General features: G+C 44.6%; 2 protein-coding genes across 8 annotated transcripts in view; one reads left to right on the top strand and one right to left on the bottom strand.

Moving 5' to 3' along the window:
- TMEM154 (transmembrane protein 154) overlaps positions 1-16761 on the bottom strand; it is a 98034-nt gene extending 81273 nt beyond the window's left edge. Inside the window, exons 1-2 of one of the 2 annotated variants that reach the window (XM_056562705.1) lie at positions 16676-16761; positions 162-513 (exon numbers count right to left, since the gene is read on the bottom strand). The gene's annotated coding sequence lies outside the window, so the exon portion shown is untranslated. Of the gene's footprint in view, positions 1-161; positions 514-11392; positions 11456-16675 lie in introns of those variants that run through there. The other variant, XM_056562697.1, reaches the window with a different exon arrangement.
- Positions 10854-22118, top strand: part of ARFIP1 (ADP ribosylation factor interacting protein 1) — a 117443-nt gene continuing 106178 nt past the window's right edge. For 2 of the 6 annotated variants that reach the window (XM_056562679.1, XM_056562651.1), the window contains exon 1: positions 10854-11042. The gene's annotated coding sequence lies outside the window, so the exon portion shown is untranslated. The remainder of the gene's footprint in view (positions 11043-22118) is intronic. The other 4 variants (XM_056562660.1, XM_056562642.1, XM_056562685.1 and 1 more) reach the window with 3 other exon arrangements.

Here is a 22118-nt window from a genome sequence, read left to right as displayed (position 1 = left end):
GTAGGGCGAGTCCCTGTACTTAAAGGATCCTATAAGCTCCACAAGTTAGGTCATTAGTGTAAACAGTAAGAAAGTACAAAAAACGTACCAAAATGGAAAAATACAATACAAAGTATGAGTGCGAAGGAAAATCTGCCACTGCTTGTATATCACTTTCCTACCTGGCCTCTGATCTTCTCTGCTTTTTTCTATTTTTCTTCACTCTTTCTCAAAGGACTTTAACATTTCCTGTTTCCTTTCAATTTATCTGTGAACTTTTTCTCATCAGAGCTTAGGAGATATATTCAAGTGTGTGCTTAGGAAGTGATGTAACTCAGCCTGGGCTTGTTGAAACAGCTACTTGCCGAAGAAAAAGTTTCATACCAGCACCTGGAAGACAGGCTGCTAATAAATACTTTAGGCTTTGTTATGGCATTTACGGTATTTCTTTGTCTTGGTGACACTTTTGGATCCTTAGCATGTCACGGCACACTTGCTTTACTGCTCCTTTTCACATGGGGAATTGTCAATGACCTTTAGAAATAACAATTTACAAAATTTGTACTTTGGTAAACTATTTAATAATGCAGATAATATACTGTACATTCTAAAGATAAATACAACTGCTAACAAGCTTCAAACTAAAATACGTTTGGTCATTTTGAGATAACATGGTGAGCTGCCTGTGGTTCGCTCATTGTATTCTTGCCATCATAAGGACCCTATGGTCATTGGTCACTGTCTGGATCTGTTGTACAGTGGATCAAGCACAGGTGTTGAAGTCATGATGGAACATATGTGGCCCATAAAAGTCATCGATTCCTTCTCTTTATGATCAGGTGGGTCATACAGTAGTTTTCCTGGTCTCGACAGAAGACCTGTGTACTTAAAGGGGTATTCCAGGCAAAAAACATTATATCCCCTATCCAAAGGATAGGGGATAAGATGTCTGATCGCGGGGGGCCCGCTGCTGAGACCCTTGCTGTCTCCCTGCAGCACCCGCTTTCTATGCGGGTGCTGAATCTCCAGTTTCAGAAACCTCCAGGTTTCCGGGACTGGGGACGTGATGTCACGCCACGCCCCCTCCATTCATGTCTATGGGAGGGGGCGTGACGGCCGTCACGCCCCCTCCCATAGACATGAATGGAGGGGGCGTGGCGTGACATCACGTCCCCAGTCCCGTAAAGCCGGAGTTTTCTGAAACTGGAGAGTCAACACCCGCATTGAATGTAGGTGCTGCAGGGAGATCACGGGGGGTCTCAGCAGTGGGCCCCCCGCGATCAGACATCTTATCCCTATTCTTTGGATAGGAGATAAAATGTTTTTTGGCCGAAATACCCCTTTAAATGTGCATGTGAGTTTCAATAATATGTAAAAAATGTTTTATTTCAATCAAAGACATAAAGATACATGTCAACCTTGGTAATACACATGTACACGTGAGTTTGTTTCAGGGATTATTTCAATTACTGCTCTTAATTTACTTTTACACATTCAAAATAAGTGAAACTGCCCTTTAAAGATGTCCCCTGGTTAGTATAAGGGTACATTCCCACACGGCGTATTTGCTGCGTATTTGCTGCTGCGTATTTTATTTTCTCTGTTGAAGTCAATGGGTAGGAAAATACGCAGCACCAAATACGCAGCAAATACGCAGCAAAATACGCTGTGTGGGAACGTACCCTAAAAATGTCTTTATACTCTATATTTCTACCCCTCAAGATTTATTCACACCCCCTCAGCCTCATACTAACACCCCTTTAATGCATGTAAATCAAGCTTGCATCTTGAATCTCGAAATAATAATAAATAACTGTATTTTTTATTAATAGAAAGAACTGCTTTTTTTATACAAGTAGACAGGTCTATTACCCCCCCCCCCCCCCCCCCCCCCCCCCCCCAACCTTCATATAGTCAGCTCACAAGGGGTCTCCTTAGCTGGTCATATTTATATTTAAAAAAAAAAACACACACACACACACATTACTTTAATATTGTATTACCCTTCAAGCCTTTTCCCACAATTATAATTTATGGAATACCAACCATACAGTATATATAGCAAATAAAGAACCACAGCACTTGAAGATAGTAAAAAAAAAAAAAAAAGTGATTTATTTTATGCCATCATAAGCCAAAACAACAAATGTATGAGGTTTAAACTCCCTCCTTCAACATTTCTCAAATTTTTCTTCTCTAAAACATAGCAGTGCTTTAAGTGTTAAAATAAATTTGTCACCTAGATCCTTAAAGGGGTACTCCGGTAGAAAAAAATGTATACATTTTTTTTAAATCAACTGATGGCAGAAAGTTACACAGATTTGTAAATTACTTTTATTTACAAATTGTATTCCTTCCAGTACTTACCAGCTGCTGTATGCTCCAAAGAAAGTTCTTTTCTTTTTGAATCTCTTTTCTGTCTGACCACAGTGCTCTCTGATGACACCTCTGTCCATGTCAGGAACTGTCCAGGGCAGGAGAGGTTTGCTATGGAGATTTGCTTCTTCTCTGGTCAGTTTCTGAAATGGACAGAGGTGTCAGCAGAGAGCACTGTGGTCAGACAGAAAAGAACTATACAACTTGCTCTGTAGTATACAGCAGCTGATAAGTACTAAAAGGATTAAGAAATTTTAAAGCAGAAGTAATTTACAAATCTGTTTAACTTTCTGGCACCAGTTGATTAAAAAAAAAAAAAATAATAATTCCACTGGAGTACCCCTTTAAACATGACATTTTATTGTAATTTATTTCTATTTTCTGATTGTATAATTTCTTGATACAATATTTGTCCAGTATTATGAGGGCAGCCATCTTGACTGAGCTGTTATGAACAGCATTTGGAGATATGCTTTATAGACACAATGGCCCTGATTTACTAAGAGTGTTGTGTAGGTTTCTTTGTGGGTTTTAATTCCCTACAATTTATTTTCCACTGTATTTACTAAGGTTTCCCTACATTTTCCACTTTCCCTACATTTTCCCTTTTTTTTTTTTTACACCTGCTCTGATCTGTTGGGTTTTCCTGAAATCCACCACATTTTCTGTGGAAACCTTAGTAAATATGTTGGGTTTTTGTGAAAATCTCAGGAACATGCACCTTTCTAGTGACCACGCCCCCTTCTCCATATGGCCACGCCCCTTTTTGGGGGGTTTCTTAGCAAAATGGAGAGTTAGTCAGTTTTTTTTCAATTCTGGTGCAAAAGTAAATGGCCTATAAGTCCATAGGAAAGAATAGACTGGAGCAGACCATATTCTCTCTTATTTTTTACAGTTTTTTTAGGCAAGCCCTGTGACTGATGCTGAGATCATTGTGCAGGGAGGGGGAGCTCTGACCATAAACTACTGTGAATAGCCTGATCCAATCTTATCTATTTTCCTCAAGCAAATCCCTATTATAAGTCAATAATGTCTGCTGGTGACTGATTGTGGATTCTGTTTATGATAAACACAACAATTGTGTTAACAGATCCTAATATCTGTATGCTTCTTATTATTCCCTTATATCTGCCTTTCAATAAAGCTTTAGGCCTGATCGCTCTCTCCCCTTTCTTTACCACCTCCCCTCCCCCCATACCCCACCCCTGTCCTGAATGGTATGTTGACTGTATATCATACTACCAGGCTTCAGTAATTGTGTTTTGCTTTTTGCCATGTGCAGCGTTAAATTCACTCTCATATGGAATTGTGCCTAATGATGGGAATGTTATAAAACAATATAAAAGTGCAAAGTTTAATAAACCTTTTATGATTGTGTTTGTAGAAGTGCTGAAGTAAACACATTGCAAAACATTACTTTGTTGTGTTACATGCAACTTCCCATATTGCTCAATCTTAGCAATGTCTACAAGATACTTCAAAAAATAGATAAGTAAGTTGTAATACACTGCAGGACTGTGGCTACAGTAATGTCTGTCCTGTCCGTATTCTGTGTTCTATTGGTGTTTGCTATATTTTTAATGATCTTTTTATTGACGTATGGATGAAATTACTCGCAATTACAATATTAATATATACCGTATGCATGAAGAAAAAGCAAATCTTTCTTCATCTACATCGAGTGCCCGGATTTCTTGTTCTTCTATTACCTGTTATCCACGGGCACCGGACTTACCTACATTGCCGTCCACGTCCACCTACTTACCTGGACAACATTAATATATAGCCATACAAAGGTACAGTTTTATACATAGATAGGTAAATATATGCCACAGATTGTACATGTTGACAAACAGCAAAGCGTATGGTTTCAGCGATGTTCCGGGGGTAGTCTATATTCGAGAACATTGAAGGGAACTGTAAATCTCACAGTTTTGGAGAGCCTACATGTAAGTACATTTGAGGTAGAAACCTTTGGGTTTTTAAACTTTTGTAGGTTTCAATATAAGAGAACACGTAAAACAAAACCTGCCACATTTATAGCTTGGTATTATACTGACTAACTTGGTGGGGGTATTTTATGGGTTAGGGGTAGGGGCGTAGCTATAGAGGCAGCAGAGGTAGCAGTCGCACTGGGTCCCTGGTGCCTAAGGGGGCCCCAAAGCACATCTGCCCCATTAGAGACCAACAATATAATTGGCATATGGGGCCCTGTGGCAGATTTTGCATCGGGACCAAGAAGGTAAATGCTACCCCTCTGGGTTAGGCCAGTGTTTTCCCAACAGTGTGTCTGTAACTGTTGCAAAACTACAACTCCTTGCATGATTGGACAGTCTTTGGAAAACACTGGGTTAAGGTATGGAGGGGTTTAATGTTCTGAGCAATAAGGAAAGTATGGCCTAGATCCCCTTGAAGTGTAAGATGATCGCTACTGACTTTTCAGGAATATTAGTCAATTGAGCCTCCCAGACAGTATTTCTCCGACATCTACACCACTAGACAGACATAATATTTGCCATAATGTTGATATTGATCATGGGATGTTTTCATAACTATAGACATTAAAGTTATAGAAGTTTATTATTGTTATTGGTTCTCGGAAGGCTTACCTGATTTACTATTCAGCCCCCCAATATGGTGACCTTAGGAGTCAAGAAACCCTCCTCCTTAATCCACAACGTCTCAGGCTACTTGCTACAAAGGTGTTATTCTCCAGACAGTGATGTTCACTTCTTCTGGAGTTGTTCTCTTCTTTTCATCATGAATGATTACTGTTATATTATTGTATTATTTATTTTATTGAAAACCCCAAGAGGGCAAAAGTGGTTTGGTATCTGGAGATTGTCCTTTATGACCCCTAGCAATATTGTATGTGTACTCCTTTCTTGTACTATGTCTGTATTTCAATTACATAACTGTTCTTTGTACAACAGTTTTCTCTTGGAAATAAAGTATATTTAAAGAAGATAAAAGGGTATGGAAGGGTTGGTGCAGAAGTGTAAAAATGTTTCGGATTCTAGGGTTCTTATGTATTTGAGAGTGTCAGGATGTAGATGTTGTGGATTATGAGTTGGGGTCTCTAGATCTGTTGATAGGTGGAGGGCTACGTCCAGTTCTTTTAACCAAAATAGGTGACCTACATTAATGATCCACTGTGAGGCAAGTTGTGCTTCTCCATGAGAGGGGTATGAGTAGTTTTGCTGCCAGAAGAAAGGACACTGACTTGTTACTGGATTTTTTTTAAAGGTATGCCCAGAAATATATATCTTGAGTTAGGGGCAACACATATTTGTAGGATTAAAAGGGCTGTCCAACAATAAAACATATTTTCAATTGTCTAAAAAGATGAACAAATATTGGTAAATAAAGTTATTTTACTATTCTTCTGTGGTCTTTCGTGCTTTCTTTCTGCTTTTGATGCAAACTGCCTGTTACACCGAGCGCTCCGGGTCCCTGCTCCTCCCCGGAGCGCTCACGGCGTCTCTCTCCCTGCAGCGCCCCAGTCAGTCCCGCTGACCGGGAGCGCTGCACTGACATGGCCGTCGGGGATGCGATTCGCACAGCGGGACGCGCCCGCTCGCGAATCGCATCCCAAGTCACTTACCCGTCCCGGTCCCCTGCTGTCATGTGCTGGCGCGCGCGGCTCCGCTCTCTAGGGCGCGCGCGCGCCAGCTCTCTGAGACTTAAAGGGCCAGTGCACCAATGATTGGTGCCTGGCCCAATTAGCTTAATTGGCTTCCACCTGCTCCCTGGCTATATCACATCACTTCCCCTGCACTCCCTTGCCGGATCTTGTTGCCTTGTGCCAGTGAAAGCGTTTAGTGTTGTCCAAGCCTGTGTTACCTGAACTCCTGCTATCCATCTTGACTACGAACCTTGCCGCCTGCCCCGACCTTCTGCTACGTCTGACCTTGCATCTGCCTAGTCCTTCTGTCCCATGCCTTCTCAGCAGTCAGCGAGGTTGAGCCGTTGCTAGTGGATACGACCTGGTTGCTACTGCCGCAGCAAGACCATCCCGCTTTGCGGCGGGCTCTGGTGAACACCAGTAGCCTCTTAGAACCGGTCCACCAGCACGGTCCACGCCAACCCCTCGCTGACACAGAGGATCCACAACCTGTAAGCCGAATCGTGACAGTAGATCCGGCCATGGATCCCGCTGAGGTGCCGCTGCCAAGTCTCGCTGACCTTCCCACGGTGGTCGCTCAGCAATCGCAGCAGATTGCCCAACAAGGACAGCAGCTGTCGCAGTTGACCGCCATGTTACAGCAACTTCTGCCTCTGCTACAGCAGCAACCATCTCCTCCGCCAGCTCCTGCACCTCCTCCGCAGCGAGTGGCCGCTCCTAGCCTCCGCTTGTCCCTGCCGGACAAATTTGATGGGGACTCTAGACTCTGCCGTGGATTTTTGTCTCAATGTTCCCTGCATATGGAGATGTTGTCGGACTTGTTTCCTACAGAACGGTCTAAGGTGGCGTTCGTAGTGAGCCTTCTTTCAGGAAAGGCCTTGTCTTGGGCCACACCGCTCTGGGACCGCAATGATCCTGCCACAGCCACAGTCCAGTCCTTCTTCGCTGAAGTCCGTAGTGTCTTCGAGGAACCAGCCCGAGCTTCTTCTGCCGAGACTGCCCTGCTGAACCTGGTCCAGGGTAATTCTTCAGTGGGCGAGTACGCCATCCAATTTCGTACTCTTGCTTCCGAATTATCATGGAATAACGAGGCTCTCTGCGCGACCTTTAAAAAAGGCCTATCCAGTAGCATCAAGGATGTGCTGGCCGCACGAGAGATTCCTGCCAACCTGCAAGAACTTATCCATTTGGCCACACGCATTGACATGCGTTTTTCTGAGAGACATCAGGAGCTCCGCCAGGAAAAAGACTTAGATCTCTGGGCACCTCTCCCACAGTATCCTTTGCAATCTACGCCTGGGCCTCCCGCCGAGGAGGCCATGCAAGTGGATCGGTCTCGCCTGACCCAGGAAGAGAGGAATCGCCGTAGGGAAGAAAATCTTTGTCTGTACTGTGCCAGTACCGAGCATTTCTTGGTGGATTGCCCTATTCGTCCTCCACGTCTAGGAAACGCACGCACCCAGCTCACGTGGGTGTGGCGTCTCTTGGTTCAAAATCTGCTTCTCCACGTCTCACGGTGCCCGTGCGGATCTCTCCTTCTGCAAACTCCTCCCTCTCAGCCGTGGCCTGTTTGGACTCTGGTGCCTCTGGGAATTTTATTTTGGAGTCTTTGGTGAATAAATTCTGCATCCCGGTGACCCGTCTCGTCAAGCCGCTCTACATTTCCGCGGTCAACGGAGTCAGATTGGATTGCACCGTGCGTTACCGCACAAAACCCCTCTTAATGTGTATTGGACCCCATCACGAAATGATTGAATTCTTCGTCCTTCCCAACTGTACCTCTGAGGTCCTCCTCGGTCTGCCATGGCTCCGGCTTCATTCTCCCACCCTTGACTGGACCACCGGGGAGATCAAGAACTGGGACTCTGCTTGCCATAAGAAATGCCTCTCCCCCCCTCCCAGTCCCGTCAGGCAAGCCTCAGTGCCCCCGTCCTGGTGACACACTGCCCCGTGCCAAGCTTCACCCTCTGCCCTCCCTCCCCATTCCCACTCCTGCTGTACTGCCTGCCTTTGAGGAAACCCTCCATTCACTCCCGGTGTCCTCGTCCCAGGTAAAGCAGTTGTCGGACAAAAAAAGGGGGAGACCTAAGGGGGGGGGGGTACTGTTACGCCGAGCGCTCCGGGTCCCTGCTCCTCCCCGGAGCGCTCACGGCGTCTCTCTCCCTGCAGCGCCCGGTCAGTCCCGCTGACCGGGAGTGCTGCACTGACATGGCCGTCGGGGATGCGATTCGCACAGCGGGACGCGCCCGCTCGCGAATCACATCCTAAGTCACTTACCCGGCCCGGTCCCCTGCTGTCATGTGCTGGCGCGCGCGGCTCCGCTCTCTAGGGCGCGCGCGCGCCAGCTCTCTGAGACTTAAAGGGCCAGTGCACCAATGATTGGTGCCTGGCCCAATTAGCTTAATTGGCTTCCACCTGCTCCCTGGCTATATCACATCACTTCCCCTGCACTCCCTTGCCGGATCTTGTTGCCTTGTGCCAGTGAAAGCGTTTAGTGTTGTCCAAGCCTGTGTTACCTGAACTCCTGCTATCCATCTTGACTACGAACCTTGCCGCCTGCCCCGACCTTCTGCTACGTCTGACCTTGCCTCTGCCTAGTTCTTCTGTCCCACGCCTTCTCAGCAGTCAGCGAGGTTGAGCCGTTGCTAGTGGATACGACCTGGTTGCTACTGCCGCAGCAAGACCATCCCGCTTTGCGGCGGGCTCTGGTGAACACCAGTAGCCTCTTAGAACGGTCCACCAGCACGGTCCACGCCAACCCCTCGCTGACACAGAGGATCCACAACCTGTAAGCCGAATCGTGACACTGCCTCTTGTCTTCATTAGCTCAACTTTCTGTCTGGTGTACATCCTGGAACAGACTTCCTGTTCCTGTGTGCACTCTATCCAGGAATTCAGTCAACTCTATCTCCCTTCCAATATTTGGGGATGTAGGATGGGTTATAGTAAAAAAAAAAAAAAAAGTGTAGTGGGAGGGAGTTGGCTAAATTCCCAACTACAGTGTCCTGACTGGAAGTTGGGCTAATAAAGACTACAGAACATCCAATTTGCATCAGAAGCAGAAAAAAAGCATGAAAGATCACAGGATAAGTGCTCATTTATTAGACAGTTGAATAAAAGTTTTTCATTTTTTATTTTTGTCAAACAACTCCTTGTGGGTAATATTGTTTTTCAGAATGTCTGAATGGTTAGGCAGGTTCTCTATAAACATATATTCCTTAGTCTTCGTGGCATCTCTAGTTTGTGATGGGAATGGAGGGGAACCATGTAGAACCATGGGATTCTTGATATGTGCTTGGTACCACTGTGTCCTAATCATGTAGGAATTATCTTGGACTCTCACACAATAGGATGTGTGTGTGTATATTACATTAATGTCCCCTGAAGAAAAAAAATTTTTCTTCATTTATATTGGCCACCACTTAAATCTTGAAACTTTTTGACCATGTATGGATTTATTATTGACTGTCATGTGTCTGTATCTGTATTCAGTTCTTTATTAAAGGATAAGTATCATGAAGGAAAGGGGATACGTTTTAGACTGCAATCTCCTGTTTGGAGCCTTGGTTTTCCAGCACAGGAGCGCGTCACGACCCCCGCCCGAAGCGGAGGCCGCCACGCACCCTCCATATCTCTATGAGAGAGCCGTTTGGCATGATACTTATCCTTTAAATGGGCACTGTCAGATATAAAAACGTTTGATATGTTGTAAAGCAATTGCTTTCATTAGAAAATTTTCAGTATTTCATACTGAAAAAGCCAGTCAAACAACTGCCCCCCCCTGCTTGGACACATACTAGTCCTGCTGTGTCCATGCATCATCACCTACGTCATGGACACACTTCCTTGATTGACAGCTGTGAGCGCAGGGCTCAGAGCTGGAGGAAAAATCCTCCCACTGTCAGCTTGTGTCCCCCTACTGTCAGTGAGGACAAGGTGGGAGTTGTAGCTTTGCTAATGCTAGGGGAGATGTGAGCAGACAGCATACTGAGGGAGGGGGCGGAGACCTGCACAGTGAGGCCACGCCCCCTCCCTTTGAGAGGAATTCAGACTAGTGAGCTAAATTAAAAGTGTAATAAATAAAGGTGCTAGACACATAAAAATTAAATGTACATGTCAGGATTAGGTACTGAGTGATATATTTTTAAAAAATTTATTTTTTGGGGGGGATCTGACGCTTTAAAGGGGTACTTTGGCGCTTAAACATCTTATCCCCTATCCAAAGTATAGTAGCTAAGATGCTTGACCGCGGGGGTCCCGCCCCCGGAGGACCCCCGTGATCTTGCACGCCGCACCACGTTAAAATCAGTCCCCGGACTGTGTTCGTTCCGGGTCTGATTACTGCCGATCACGGGGCCGGAGCGTTGTGATGTCAAGACTCCACCCCATGTGATGTCATGCTCCGCCCGCCTCAATGCAAGCCTATGGGAGGGGGGCGTGACAGCTGTAGGAAAGCCACGGTTTGGGGAACACTGATACATGCTGGGAGATGTAGTTTTGTAACAGCTAGAGCAGTGTTTCCCAACCAGGGTGCCTCCAGCTGTGACCAAACTACAACTCCCAGCATGCCCAGACAGCCGAAGGTTTTGTCGCCCTCTGCTGCTTGTAGTACTAGTTTAGCCACAGCTGGAGGCACCGTGGTTGGGAAACACTGCTGTAGATATAAGCTGTGTATCAGTGTTCCCCAATCTGTGGCTTTCCTATTGCTGCTAGGGCCTGCTGGGAGTTATAGCTTTGCAACAGCTGGAGGCACCATGGTGAACACTGCTAAAGAGAATTTTATCCAGCAAAGCAATCGCTCCTCCAAACAGCAGAGGGCGACAAAGCCTATCAACCAGCCATGTTTGTAAAGGAGGATAGATTCGCTTCAAGCTGAAACTTTAGCGGTAGATCCGGATCATAGAGTTGGCACCTTGTGGCGAGAGAGGCCCTGTAAGCGGCGGCACTTCCGGGTGGTGTTGGAAGTGTCTATGTGGGTGTAGGGTCATTCGGTTGGCTGGAGCGGACAGCGGAACCCGGTGCACAAGCGGAGACCTCGGGGAGGTACAGCCGGTATTCGCAGGTAAGGAGGTGGACGGTACTTGTGCTGCAACAGGTAGGCGGGGAGTGTGCACCTGTATGGGGGAGGCTAGTGGTCACCGGCGGCTGCTACACGTCACCTCCCCGCATGTAGTGACTGTCATAGTGTGAGGACCGGGCACAGGGCACTGCAGCCATGGAGGGGACCTGCCCTCAGCCAATCAGGAGCTGGCATGGCTCACACTAACATTCTCATTCCTGAGTCCCATAGAGTGAATAATGTGCCAGTGCTCTCACTGTCCGGAGGTGTTCCTTAAACTCTTTCATATACCCTATAGGTTATAGTGCACTTTACCCAGGCTGTCTTCTAAAAGTAAAAAAGCCTGTACTTACCTCCTGCAGTGCCCGGTCTTGTGCGGTGGTTAACACATCACATTGCCACTCTGCCAATCACTGTCCCACCTCACCCAGTGATGTGACATGGGGGAGTGCGGGAGGAAAGTTACTTTTTAGCATACAGCTTGTGCATACTTAGGGGGGAAAAACACATTTGCTGGACAACCTTTTTAAAGGGGTGCTCTAGGCCAGTGGTTTTAAACCTGTGGACCTCCAGATGTTGTAAAACTACAATTCCCAGCATGCCCGGACAGCCAACGGCTGTCCGGGCATGCTGGGAGTTGTAGTTTTGCAACATCTGGAGGTCCACTGATTGAAGATCACTGCTCTAGGGAATGTGTCTGATCGTGGGGATTTGACAAATCTCCAGAATGGGGCCCCTGCTGTGTCCATGGGAGCGCCAGAGGTACAGGAGTACAGCGATTGTACATTTCTGACACTTCCATAGAGAATGTATGGATTGGATGCCAACCCCACCAATCCATGCATAGCCAGAGCCCAATCTCAATATTCCCAGAGTTTGGACCCCCTGTGATTAGACACTTATCCCCTATCTGCAGGAAGTGTAAAAGTACTGGAGTACCTTTTTTTTTAATATGTCCCTGTCATAAAAAAACATTGACAGGTCACATGTCAAGTTTTGATAGATCGGGAGCCACCCCTAATAGGAGTGGAAAGAAGTGTTCACTCCCCGACCCACAGTAAGCGTCACTGGACAGCCCCCTATTAGGTTATTAAAACATGTAAAAAAAAATTTTATGCATGACAGGAACATTATAAACTGGTATTCCTGTCCTAGTTTTTTTTTCTTTCAGTTTGCTGAAAGCTCATCTCTTGTCCAGATTAGAGAGGGGTTATAAAGAGCACCTCTCCCCCCGGAGGACATCACTGACAGTCCATTGGTTTGAATGAGTACTTTGTAATTAGTTAGTTTTTTTCCCCCTATGGTGGAGCAGCAGGATCATTGAACACATAAGGCATCAAGCGCTCACGCAACAACTGATCGCACCTTTTTAAGCAGGTATAGAAACAATAATCTGCTACACATTTCCCTGTGCGTTAAAGGAGCACTGTAGTGTAGTGTAGGACAATATATCCCCTATCCAAAGGATAGGGATACGTTTCTGATCGTGGGGGGTCCCATGCTGCTTTGAGGGAAATCCGGAGATATGCGAATGCAGTACCTACGGCTCTCCTATAGATAGACATGGAGCGGTTGTGTCGGCCACAGCTTCATTCTGTGGTAGACACAGCTCCTTTCGTGGGGGTGTCCCACCGGTCGGATACTGTAGTACTCCTTTAAGTGGTGGAAATTTAAAGGCTTCATGAAAAATCCAGTTATTATTCATGTAGTCCTGTACACATAATATAGGGTCTGCCTGTGTAAATCCACATCTCCAAAAACATAAGAGCAACCAATACCCTGAAAACAAATGAGAACTGCCGGTGCAGCGTACCATTAAAGGGGTACTCCGCTGCTTAGCGTTTGGCACAAACTGTTCCGAACGGCGCCGGGAGCTTGTGACGACATAGCCCCGCCCCCTCATGACCTCACCCCCATGACGTCACACCCTCAATGCAAGTCTGTGGGAGGGGGCGTGATCGCTGTCACGCCCCCTCCCATAGACTTGCATTGAGGGGGCGGGGCTATGAAGTCACGAGCTCCCAGCGCCAGTTTGTTCCAAACGCTGAGCAGCAGAGTACCCCTTTAATATATAGACTCTAAACACAAACACCGTCACAGAACATAGTACAAGAAAGGGATATCCTTTATTAAAACTAATATATAATCAAGAAGAGTAAAATGCAACAAAACCGCAAAGAAAAATACACATATCCTTGGGTGTTTTTCTTTGTGGGAGGTTTTTGTGCCTTTTAATGTTTAGTGCCTTTTAATGTGTGGTCTCAGCAGGGGAACACACTTTGATGTCATAGGTACACTTACATATTTTCTCTGGCACTTGCTAAGTCAGTTTTTTGTCTTTTAGCGTTAGAGGCATGCTTATATAGTTAAAGCATTAGTGCCATTTGTAAAATCTTTTGACTTTTCAGAAGTTTAGTTTGCACTGGTCTCAATCCTTAGATCCACTGCGACCCTGAGTAAAAGCTGGCTGAGGTGTGCGGCAGCGCTGTTTTCTCCCCGGCCTGCCACACGATCAGACTTGCTCCATAGACTAATGCAGTCAAAGAATCTGGATTGACAGTAGAAAAGTGAAGTGTGTGTGTTGCTGTTCACCTAACCCATGATGGCCACAATATAGGGAGGGAGACCCTGTGTGAACACTTAAGCTTTAAAAAGTATCTGTCACCAAATAAACTGTGCTCAACTACCTCAGGCTATGTTCCCTAACTGCTCCTAACACTCCTCCTGCCCTTAAAAACAATTTCAGAACTTTAAAAAGCTGTGGATCATAGCTTTCTTCTTGCTCACATAGTGCAATCTCCCAGCAGGAGAAAGTGGGTGTTTCCCAGTAGGCATGACATCACTGAAGCCTGCTGTGGGACCACTTCCGCCCTCACATGGTTGCAGTGCTGTGATGAATAGAAGACCTCAGGCTCTGTGCATGTTTCAGTCTGTGTTGCTATCAGTGAGGCTCTCCTGCAGGTTTCAGTCTGTGCAGCTTTCTGTGAGAATCTGTGGTGCTTTCACTTTCTGTGCAGCTGACAATCAAGCTCCATGCAGAGAAGCATTCCCTGAATTTGGACTCCTGCCAGGCTGGGAGGAGACTGAACTCACTATTAATTGTGGCAGGGAACAGAACAGAGCCACCTAGTGGCCATTTTTTTATATTACATTTTAAACATATTTATGTTGATAATTTTAAAAGCAAGTGAATGGGAAAGTGTCTACTACACAAGGAACACTATATTAAAATTTTTATTTGGTGACAGGTACTCTTTTAAGCTTTTGTAGACAACCCCTTCTGTATTATGTCACTCCTTCATGCATCTGAGAGCTACAGTGTTAGCCACAGTGGCCACAATTCATATACCGTAAGTTGCTGATCATGTAATACAAGGACTGGTAGTGTCTACTGGAGCAGGTGCTCTTACCTAGTTTCTAGGACTGATAGACTCTAAGGTACTTATTCTTAATAAGACATATAGATCACACTGATTCATTGAAAAACCTGCAAATAACTAGAGATGAGCGAAGTTACAGTGAATCGATACGTCACAAACTTCTCGGCTCGGCAGTTGATGACTTTTTATCCTGCATAAATTAGGTCAGGTCAGTGCTCCGGTGGGCTGGAAAAGGTGGATACAGTCCTAGGAGGAGAGTATAATAGTACTGTATCCACCTTTTCTAGCCCACCGGAGCACTTGAAAGCAGAACTTATTTATGCAGGCTAAAGTCAGCAACTGCCGAGCCGAGAAGTTTGTGACGTATCGAATCACTGTAACTTCGCTCATCTCTAGTTATTTGCAGGTTTTTCAATGAATCAGTGTGATCTATATGTCTTATCAAGAATAAGTACCTTAGAGTCTATAAGTCCTAGAAACTAGCTAAGAGCACCTGCTCCAGTAGACACTACCGATACTATCGAATTACTGTAACTTCACTCATCTCTACAAATTAGTGCTGGGTGGTATACCGGTTCATACCGAATACCAAAATTTTTTTTGGTAGCAGAACAGCGCTCGCGGGTCACATGATAGGGGGGGGAAGAAATACTGTTATACCATGGAACCGCCATAAGTTACCAAAATACTGTGATACACATTTTTTGTCATACCGCCCAGCTCTACTACAAATAACCCTTGAGTTGTGTGCCTGGTGTGTGATGTTGTGAGGGTTAAAGGGGTACTCTGGTGGAAAACTATTTTTCTTTTTTTTTATATCAGCTGACTCCAGAAAGTTAGACAGATTTGTAAATTTCTTCTATTACACAAAATCTTAACCCTTTCAGTACTTAACAGCTGTTGTATACTACAGAGGAAGTTGAGTTGTTCTTTTCTGTCTGACTACAGTGCTCTCTGCTGCCACCTCTGTCTGTGTCAGGAACTGTCCAGAGTAGAAGCATATTCCCATAGCAAACCTCTCCTGCTCCGGTCAGTTCCTGACTCAGACAGAGATGGCAGCAGAGAACACCGTGGTCAGAGAGAAAAGAACAACTCAACTTCCTCTGTAGCTGTCCGGGCATGCTGGGAGTTGTAGTTTTGCAACAGCTGGTGGCACTCTGTTTGGAAAACACGGATTTATTCAATAGTTACTGAAGCAGAATTAAGATGTTAGGAGATTACATGGCAGATGTTAAATAATCCTCAGTGTAATGAAAATAAAAGTATCCTAATGCTGGGCTGGGAATCTGCTGTGGATTGGATGATGCGTAACAATGTTTATCTGCAGAGAGCAAGAAAATATGGAACCCGAGCGTCTATAAAATGTGTGTAAGGCTTGTTTCACACTACAAAATTACTCCGTTTTAAAGATCCGTACGAAGTTCCATCTGGAAATCGGCTGAAAACGTCAGTTACAAAATCCTATATGGCGGTTAGAAAATCCCATTATAGTCTATAGAAAATCTCCAAACGACAGGGCGGGATGGATGGGAGCGCTGAGACCAGGTAAAAGCTTAAAAGATTTATTCCCACAATGCAACGCGTTTCACGGTTACTCGTGAAACGCGTTGCATTGTGGGAATAAATCTTTTTTAAGCTTTTACCTGGTCTCAGCGCTCCCATCTATCCCGCCCTGTCGTTAGGAGATTTTCTGTTTTTATCGTGATTCTATTCCGGCGGGAAGAAGCTGCAGAGACCCTTTGATGACATGCTCTGATCCATTGTTGTACTTGGTTGCAGTACAACTTCATTTGGTAAGCGCAGTTCACACACAGCGTTACCATTTGCACTCTGGTGTTACACTACGGAGCGCATCCGTTTGTGCTTTTTATTACATTATAGTCTATGGGATTTTTCTAATAACCGTTTTAACCCGTTATAGCCCGTTATTAATAACAGCCATTATTTTGTGGCGGAAGATAGTAACGGGAGAAATAGTGAATGCAAAATAAAGGCTGTTATTAATAACGGGTTAAAACTGCTATTAGAAAAATCCCATAGACTACAATGGGATTTTGTAACAGCCGTATAGGATTGTGTAACTGCCCTTTTACAGCTGATTTTCAGACTGAATTTCGTGCGGATCTTTAAAACGGACTAATTTTGTAGTGTGAAGGGGGTCTTAGCCAGGTCCATACTGTAGGATCCTTACACGACAAACCCTCCATTATCCTATACTAATAGCCGGTATAGACAGAGATGTCTGGCTGCACTTACGTAGTTCTATCTCAAGGGTCAGTGTCACACTTCTTGTAAAGACCGATCATTTATGTGTATTCTACGGTTTATAGGTGCAGCCTACTGGATAAAAACAAAGATATAAGGTTTATGACTTCACAAAAAAGATAAGGAAAAGGAAGTTGCTAAAAGAACCAGGATACAGATTTCAGACAAACACGGCACGTTTTCCCTGCTGCTGGGAGCCTGATCACAGTGGGGCAGATTTTAGATTTTTCAGTGCAATAGAACTAACAGAGGAGGTCCCTGGAAACTATTAAGGGGGTATGTGTTTTTTTTTTTTTTTCCGAATAGGGGCCTTAAAAGAGATACAGTATATCATGCCGAAAAACATATCTCCTATCCAAAGGATAGGGGATAAGTTTTAGATCGCTGGGGGGTCCGACCGCTAGGACCCTCCATGATCTCCTGCAGGGATCCCCGGCACAAAGCAGTGGCCAACGCGCCCCCTCCATCAGTCTCTATTGGAGAGTCGGCCGAACAGCTCTGCCATTGGTTCTATTGTAAAACCTTGAACTTGTTCCTTTTTAGTTGCAGACCAGATTAAAATTGACAATTTCTACATAGCAAAAAATTTCACTCCAGTGATGTAAAGAAGTACCCTATCAATCTATCCATCTCATATGCTAGTATGTAATGTATGTAGATATATTAAATGGCCAGTTTGTTAAAGTACCATCTAGTAGCACAAAACACCTCCTTTGGTCCCTGGAACCACAATACAGCGCTTGTGTATGCCACAATGAATTATCTCCTGCTCTCCCATCGAGATACGTGGAGGAGTCTGTCGTTCACCACATTGCTGAGAGCTGAGATCTCTCCATGCATGTGGAGAGCCGGGATGCCGGGCAGGAGATTGCGAGGGGTCACAGTGGTCAGACCCCACCGCGATGAGACATTTATCCTGTATCCTGTGCATAGGGCCTAAGTACTTGTGTACCGGAGTTCCGCTTTAACACTAGATGCAGTATAAATTGTTTGACAAATTTCCTTATTTTCAAATAAATATAGGATTCCCAACACACACACCAATAGTAAAGGAAATATGAATTTACCCTTAGGCTATGTTCACACTGAGGAATTGGGGCGGAAATCAAGCAGAAATTTTCTGCCTCAAAATATTGTTACTTTTCGACAAGAACTCACAGAGATTTTGCCCGGAATTGGTGCAGAAATGAAAATTTCAAGCGGAGGGGAAGAAAATAATATATATTATCCTTTTTTTTTCCATGCGGAAATTCCGCGCCAATTCCGCATGGAAATGATTCTGATTGAAAAAAAAAAATTAACATTGATCTCTATGGGAGTAAGACGCTGATTCCGCCTGAAAGATAGAACATGTTCTTTCTTCAAGCGGAACAGACTTCCTCGTCAGAATTCTGCTTGAGGAAATTCCTCCGTGTGAACTGAGGGGCAGAAATTCTATACAACTCTATGGGGATTTTCACTGCTGAATGAATTGGAGAGGAAAAAGCGAGCAGAATTACTCGTGGAAATTCCTCTCCAATTCCTCAGTGTGAACATAATCTTAGGCTGCCGACTTAGAGCCCGAACATTCTTTTTAGATGTGAATGTAATCTTATATAGCAGGAGGGGGAACCTTTTTTCTTTCAAGGGTCATTTCGATATGTTTACAAATCATTCATGGGCCATGAAATTACCCAGCAATATTTGGTCCGACATTTAATTCTCACCCCATATGTGATGGCAGGACCTGCTTCTCTTGGTGATGCGTGTGATGTTAGATGGTATTGATAATGTTGCTACTCGCAACTGCTTTCCCAGGTTTGTGTTGGTACGTCTGGAAATAGCTTTGCCTCCCATAGGTAGTATGCCTCTTTCTGTATGTAGAATGCCACTGAAGGTAGTTTTCCCTGTGTGTAGGACCTCGCTGTACTTAGTTTATCACCCTCTTTATAGGACCCACCCCTTAATGACACAGGACGTATATTTATGCTTTGTCGGCTCCTGTTATGTGAAGCGTGCTCAGGAGCTGACCGCGCTTCATACCTGGCAGGTCCCGATTGCTATCAACAACCAGGAACCGCAGCTAATACCGGACATCGCCGATCGGGCTGATGTCCGGTATTAACCCTTTAAAATTTTCTTCTGTCTAAAATGGGAGATAACTATCGCTGGTTAGCTCAGTGGGCTGTTCGGGACCGCCGCGGTGAAATCGTAGCATCCCGAACAGCTGAGAGGACAATGGGAGTCTTCTTACCTTTCTCCTGGCTGTCCGATTGGCGCTTAAAGGGGTACTCAACTGGAAAACATTTTCAAAATTCCAATCCTTTCAGTATTTATCCTCCTACAGAGGAAGTTATTTTTTCTTTTTCTGACAACATGCTCTCTGCTGACACCTCTGTCCGTTTTAGGAATTGTCCAGAGAAGGAGCAAATCCCCATAGCAAACCTCTCTTGCTTTGGACAGTTCCTGACATGGACAGAGATGTCAGCAGAGAGCACTGTGGTCAGACAGAAAGTCAAAAAGAAAATAACTTTCTCTGTAGTAGGGATGCACTGAAATTTCAGCCGCCGAAAATGCCCCTTCCAGCATTTTCAGCTGATGGATTTTCATGCCGAAAATGTTTTCCAGTGGAGCACCCCTTAAATTACTCCAAGCCTGAGATCCAGGCTTGAATAATCGACTGCCAATAATACTGATAAGTGCAATGCTATGGTATAGCATTGATCAGTGTATCCAGTCAGTGTAATGCATTTTATAGTCCTCTATGTGGGCTATAACATTGCAAAAAAAATGTGTAAACAAATAAATAAATAAAAGTTAAATGTGATTTAACCCCCTTCCCTAATAAAAGTTTGAATCACCCCCCTTTTCTCATTTAAAAAAAAACTGCTGATAACTTATACGCATATTCCGGTATAAGTTATCGGTTATCGGCCTGAAAGGTCACAGGGTATCGGTATCGGCCCTAAAAAATCTATATCGGTCGATCCCTAGTATGGACCTACAGAATAAAGATAAGGTGACATTTTTACCGGAAAGTACACTGCGTAGAAACAGAAGCCCCCAAATGTTAAATTGCGTTTTTTATTTTATTTTGTCCCATAAATCTTTTTTTTTTCCGGTTTCGCCATAGATTGGGTGGCAAAATGATTGATGTCATTACAAAGTAAAATTGGTGGCACAAAAAACAAACTCTCATATGGGTCTGTAGGTGCAAAATTGAAAGCGTTATGATTTTTAGAATGTGAGGAAAAAACGAAAGCGCAAAAGCGGAAAAACCCTGCGTCCTTAAGGGGTAAAAGCTAGCTTGCCCAGTAGGACTTAACTTCTCAGCTCCCCTGTAGGCATGAAACTTTTAATGCTTCTAGGCTGCAGCGTCTCTTCCTTCAGGGCAAACACATTGACATCACTCATTGTGCTTATCCCGAAGGGAGAGACTATTGCGCCCGGTCGCCATCTTCCTCACTGGAATCCCATGAGAACCTGTCAGGGCTGCCCTGAAATTCTGGTGAGGAAGATGGCAACAGGACGTACAAAGATAATACACATTGGAACCACTGGTCTATTGCTTTGGCAGGCCAGACCAGATGATGTTGCAGGCCTTGTATACCCCACCCTGTTATATAGGGAGGTTTTTAAGGAATACCACGAGTGTAGTCAAAGTAGATTCCATACACAATGCAATTTCTGCAGCTTTTGAATGGGATTTTCTGAATTGCCTTTCACTTCCGCTATTCTTAATGTGCAGATTCCATAGTAGTTTTGCAGTGTGTAACTAAACAGCCTGCGCTTTAATCTTTTTCTGAAATGGTTAATTTTCTCTTTGTTAAATTCCGAAAAAAAAGTAAAAGCATTATATACAATGAGAGCTGTGTTGTGACCCGGAAGCATGCCGCGTGTGGGAGGAAATGCACCCACAATTCGGCGCTCCCTTCCATGCTGTATCATATGCTCAGTTTCCTAAATACCACAGCTACTCAGTGTTCCTAGAAAGTCTTACCAAGCTTGTTTGTTGTAGGATTATGTAGTTATAGGAGACTTAATAGTAAGAGGTTCTTCAAATGACCCAAAAGTGAATCTGCCATACACTTATAGGATCTGAGAAAACTTAGTTTTGTATATGGTTATCAGCTTTTTGTAGTGTAGAGCATGTAAGTACTGTATAAAGGAGTCCCCCCTTAAAGAGGACCTAGGCCAGCCCCCTAAAATTGAGCTTTTACTGTCATAAAATGGCTTGGAGTGCCCTGATCAATTACCTTTTAAAGTTTATACCCTTCTGTATATGTAGAGATATGTAGGTATGTAGGTTTGTCAGGGGATCAGTCAGATGGGTGTGAACTCAATTTCAATATTGGGTGTAAATATCAAGTAATGGGTGGGATATACAGTAAGGTGGTGTGGATATTTTACATTGAGCGGCGTGTATGGCTTGTACATACTCCCTGACTGTATAATCCCATCCATCATCTGATATTCACTCCCCTTTTTAAAATAGTTTACACCCATATGACTCCTTGAATTGTGAGACAACTCTCATATCTTGGGAATGGAGGGGTTTTTCAAGAAACAGTAAAAGGGTGTGTGATCTAGAGCACTGCATTGGGATCCCTCGGGTCCCATTAAAATACTTGCGGGGGGGTCAAACACTATGGCCCTGATTTTACTAAGAGTGGAGTGTAGGTTTCTTTGTGGGTTTTAATCCCCTACAATTTTTTTTCCATGGTATTTACTAAGGTTTCCCTACATTTTGCACTTTTCTCTACATTTTTTTTTTCAATTCTGGCGCAAATTCTGGCACGGAATTTCTGGCGCACAACCTGAAAAAACACGTCTAATTTACAATTGCACATCAGGGCCTATATCTGCGTGTCCCGGAAATACCACACTGCAGGACACGCCCCTCTGCTCTTTATATGGCACAGGTGCAGACTGCAGCTGCTTTAGCCTAAAGTTACTTCCCCCTAATACAGCTCACCCAATGCCCAGTGCGCCGTGCAACTCATTAAGAGTCGGACACTAGAGAGATACTGTGCAGCCTCTAGTGTCTGATGCTTGGTTGAGTTGCCACTGACTCCTCTCCCTACACCGTGCAGTGGCATGGTGCTGCATAGTTCAGGTTCACACTAAGGGTTAAAAGGATTTAACACGTCAATAGTGAATTTAAGGACCACTAGGTACCCAGCTGCCTTAGTGCCCACAAGTGCCCTGTCCAAAGTTATCTCCTCTATTGTATTGTATTTTACTTGCGGATGCCATTATGTATATGCCATTCAGGATAAAAGAAAAGCTGGTAGAGGCTGGGTTCACATAACGTTTTCAGCAATACAGTACCGTACCACGGTTTTTGATCAGGTGGGAAAACTGCATACGGGGCAAAAAGGAGCCGACCGGAGTCAGCGTTTCACTCCAGTCGGCTCATTGAAATGAATTACATACGGGCTGCATTACCCGTATT

The sequence above is a fragment of the Hyla sarda genome, chromosome 1 (assembly GCF_029499605.1).
Source record: "Hyla sarda isolate aHylSar1 chromosome 1, aHylSar1.hap1, whole genome shotgun sequence".
Taxonomy (NCBI): domain Eukaryota; kingdom Metazoa; phylum Chordata; class Amphibia; order Anura; family Hylidae; genus Hyla; species Hyla sarda.
Note: the sequence above shows the minus strand (reverse complement) of the source record. Positions and strands in the feature narration are given on the sequence as shown.